Raw genomic sequence first — 4,720 nt, 5'->3', positions numbered from 1 at the left:
ATCACGCCCTGAGTGAAGGCAGATGCTCAACCGCTGAGCCACCCAGGCATCCCCCTACATACATCTTTATCTTGCTTCAGTCTATTACTTTGTAAAAAGAATCATTAAATGTTGAAGCGGGGAGGTGATGAGTAGAATATCTGCTAACCTCTCTGATTCCTTTCTGTCCTTGATCTTGTTACTGATGGCCTCAACAGTCTGTGATGTTTTTTGTTTCATTAGTCTTTATTTTTCTAGCTGATAGTATTGGGCTGAAGCAAGACAATTCTTCATTCATCATACATAGAAGTAGATATCTATACTTATTGATATGTGATCTATTAGTAAAGTCTATTTTTTTTTTTTTAACTTTGCCACTTAAGTTTATGGTGTTGCCTAAAAAGGTCACTAAAGTGAAAACAGGAGCCATTAGCATATTCTTTTGCCTTGCTACGCCTACTATTTTAAATAATACAGTTTTGTGCAAAATCATTTGCATTGGGTCCTAAAGTAGATCCAAACTGCCTAATTTATACTTTGAGTCTATCACTGATTAGCTCTATGACCTTAATCAACTTGCTAACATTTTCATTTACTCATATGTTAAGAATAATACCAGTCTTTACACCATGTTGTTTTTATGATAAATTATTCAATTTATTGTTAAGTCTTTTGATGATGGTGATATAACTAAAATACTAATTGCTATAGATATTATATACATAAAACTAATGATACTGTTACTTTGTATGAGATAGTTATATATTGTTATATAGTTATATTTCCCAACAATAATAATATAGGTGTTAATACTAACACAGGTGTTGTAGCAATTAATTTCTGTAGGTGATTTTACTAAAACAGCCATGGAAATAGTATGTACCATCACCTAAACTGAAGTTTGGGACTAACATTTCAACATATTGTCTAAGAGTCTGTATCTATTTTTGACTTAGTACAAGATCACTTTTTAATATTACAATTGGATCTATTATTGATTCTGTATTTCTAGGAGAAATCTTATTTACCTGAAATGTATATCATAAATTAAAAACATCTGGTTTTGCCTTTTTTGTGTATATTTTTTAAAAACTTCACTTATCTTGTTCAGGTGTTTTCTTTATTCAATACTAGATGTCTAAGAGGAATTGCTAAGTTATGAATTACATTCTTTGATACTTTTATGAAGTTCTCTGCCTTGAAACTATCAATTCAGTGAAGTAGTTATGCAATTTCTATGCATTGAGCATGAAGTAGCAGCTTTCATTAGCAGGTTTTCACAGTCAAAACTGTTATTTCTCTACCAACATCTCTAATTTAAAATGCAAGCTGCTTGTTTGCAGACAGAGAAATTGGAACTTGCCAATTATGTTAATCATCAGTTATAAAAATCTCTTGAATGTCTTATGATCTAAAGAACAATTGAAAATTCACTTTTTAATGCCTTGGGTACAACTTTCTATCACATTTTTCTGTCATTTTGAATGAATTACAAACGGATTTTTAAAAGCGTTTTTGTCAATTAATGGATATTATTAATAATTAACTTTTAAGGGATTTAGCTGGAGCTTGCTGCTGAATCAACTTACTGTAGATGAGTAGAAACAATGAATTATTCTGTAGAAGCATAGATTACTTTTTACCATCCTCTATATTGTCTGGCTTGGAAATTTGGGAGTCAATAACATTCATATTTCAGAAGATGTTAAGATGTTTTAAGTCACTAATTTAATGCTATATTGTGAAAATTTAGATGACTATTCTTTTCTATAGGGCCAGAACAACATAATAACTTATTAATTGTTCACACTAATGATGTTATTACCATAATATTTGTTACACATTAAACGTCACTAGGAAATAGATTACTGGGATGCCTCAGTAGCTCAGTGGTTGGAGCATCTGCCTTTGGCTCAGGTCGTGATCCTGAGGTCCTGGGATTGAGTCCTGCATCAGGCTCTGCGCAGGGAGCCTGCTTTTCCCTCTGCCTATGTATCTGCCTCTATCTCTGAGTTTCTTATGAATAAATAAAAATCTTAAAAAAAAAAATCCAGGTTACCTTTGTTTTCTCATTATACTAATAGTTTTATAGTCAAGTCTTATTGTCTGTCTTTTAAAAAATATCTTTGATAAATAAAGCAAAATATGTACATGCAATTTAATGTGATATTTTACTAGCTCTATGCCAGCATTAATTAATATGTAGCACACCCAGAGGAAAGTCTCAGAAGGCCATCCAGGATGAGATCCTCTCCGTAATCCGACAGATCACAGCTACCGTGACGTTTTTGCCGCTGTTGGAAGTCTCTTGTAGAGGAATGGAAACATGTTCCGACTGGGCCTATCTGGGTCTGAAATAGAGCCCCAGAAGGGACTGAACCACACGTCTCCAGGATTCTTCTCCCAGTGTCATCAATTGGAGAGAGGAGTCAAGCTTCCATGGGAATTCACACAGAGAAACTAGGCAACAGCGGAAGGTGCCCTGCTCCAGCTGCAGGGACTCAGCCAGAAAGACTGGAATACTACATGACTGTACCTGCAAGTTGGGGAAGGAGAACTCAACACTATTTGAGTATTGAGTTGCATTCATTTTTTAAAAAACACTTTTTCAAAATAAGCTATCATTAAATGTTTATATATACATAGTATTTTTGCTGTATAAAAAAAAAAAATTGTGGATACTTTCATCTGGAATATGTGTTGTTTTCCTAAAAGAAAACATAGTTAGAAAAATAGTGCAAGTTTGAAATGAAGCATTTTATATATTTTCATCATTTCTTTGTTTAAAAAACAACTCTGTGCCACAGTGCCTTCATTCATAAAATGTAGAACACTCCCACTGTGTGAATTTGTGGTAGACAAATAAATGTAAGCATATAGTAAAGAAACATTGATCTTAAGAAGTGAGAAAAATACTTTGAATTTCTTCAGATATGTGATTTTTTTTTTAAAAAGCCAATGTTCAAAAAAAAATGGAAATTCAATTGCTTTTACAAATATTTAATGTCATATAGTAGCTCCCTATGATACAAAGGAAAGTTTTTATCAAGAAGTGGTGCAGGATTAAATGTCCTCAGCTTACCCATGGAACAGAAATAAGAAAAGAAGGAAATTTTTGCTGCTCTTTCCTGCTTTCAGCTTAGAAGTAATGGCATAGGATAAGAAATCATGATTTCAGATCCTCTAAAAGCATATATTTAGATACAAAAGAATAGATGTAAAGTGGTAGTAAGGTATTAGGAAAACCGTCAGTACAATGGATGCATGAATTAAACTATAATTACACAAGAAATGGTAATTATAGGAAGAGGCAATATCCTAAGGGGCTGAATAGTGCCAAGTGCCAAGACAAGATAGGGAAAGATTAAGGTAAGGTAAATTCCTATTAAAGATATGAATACATATAAAGAAAAAAATAAATGTATAAGGAAAAAGAAGCAAGATGGTGTTGAAGTTTAAAAAAAAAAAAATAGAGGTGCCTAGGTGGATCACTTGCTTAAGTGTCCAGTTCTTAAGTTTGGCTCAGGTCATGATCTCATGGATGTGAGATTGAGCCCTATGTTGGCTCTACTGAACATGGAGCCCTCTTGAGATTCTTCCTCTGCCCTTCCTCCCTGCCTCTCTCTTTAAAAAAACCCAAGACATTAAAAAGGTGTCTTTAGGAGTCCTTTTCCAATCACTGTCCAAAACTGAAGGTTCTGTACCCTGAGAGCTAATTATATCTGATAGCAGAAACATTTATTTCAATGTCATTGATTTAAGTCTGGTTCCCTAAAATGCAAATCCCCCTACTTTGGCCCAATCTTACCAAAAGAATGATGACTTATAATTTGTTTCTTCTAGTGGTGTGTCTAAATACTGTTAGTGTTCTTTCACTTTAGAATGTTGATTTTAAAGTACAAAACAGTGTTTCTATGTATTTCAACCTCAGTTTACTGCAATATCCACAAGAGTCAACTTTGCAAAAATAGTCACATATGGAGTTTGACAACATTAAGTCTGCGGATGAGCTGAAAATGTTAACTACCAATTCACTCAAAAAATATAGATTGTCTTATGCATTTGGGGTATTAGGATAAAAGATGATAGAAAATATTCAAAGGAAGTTGATATTTTCTCCTTTGCATTACTGCTTCATATTCAGAATCCTTCCAAAAATTAGAATCTATTGAAAAATAGAAACTATATTCTAATCTTGACATCATGGATTCATATCTTTATTTGTATTGTGTATTGTAGTCAAGGAATACCATTATATTCAGTAAGAATTTCTTCAAGGAAGGGTCATAAGATAAGACATGCCACAGTGAGTAGAGATAAGAGTAACGTTCTGTTCCAGGTCATCAAGCCCTTTAATTCTCTAGGACAGTTTTACAGTGCATGTGTCATAGTGAATCCTTAGGCCTAACATCAATAAAGATGTATAGAAAATCACTACCTAAGGACAGGTACTCCAGTGTAAAAAAGAAAAAAAAAAAATCATTCTACTTTTTCTGCAAATCAGGCCCACTGAGACTGCCTCATGACTTTGCTTGTTTTTGAGGCTTACACTGACTTAATTCTGTTCATAAAGGAAATCTAAATCTTAATTCTCTCAAAACTTCTCAGCAAAGAAGTGGCTCCAGAAGTTCTCTAGAGGACTTGACAAGTGAATATTAACACATTTCCTTTAAAAGAAAATATTCTGTATCTAAGTACATTACCAAAATACAGCCAGTGTATCAGGTTTCCTATTTGTTTA

General features: G+C 33.3%; 1 long non-coding RNA gene across 1 annotated transcript; it reads left to right on the top strand.

Moving 5' to 3' along the window:
- Positions 1-2,147: 2,147 nt before the first annotated feature.
- On the top strand, positions 2,148-2,620 carry LOC121493605. Its single transcript, XR_005988512.1, has 2 exons — positions 2,148-2,289; positions 2,437-2,620. It is a non-coding gene; the product is annotated as an uncharacterized LOC121493605 (long non-coding RNA).
- The last annotated feature ends 2,100 nt before the right edge of the window (positions 2,621-4,720 follow it).

This window comes from Vulpes lagopus, chromosome 6 (genome assembly GCF_018345385.1).
Source record: "Vulpes lagopus strain Blue_001 chromosome 6, ASM1834538v1, whole genome shotgun sequence".
In the NCBI taxonomy this organism is placed as follows: domain Eukaryota; kingdom Metazoa; phylum Chordata; class Mammalia; order Carnivora; family Canidae; genus Vulpes; species Vulpes lagopus.
Note: the sequence above shows the minus strand (reverse complement) of the source record. Positions and strands in the feature narration are given on the sequence as shown.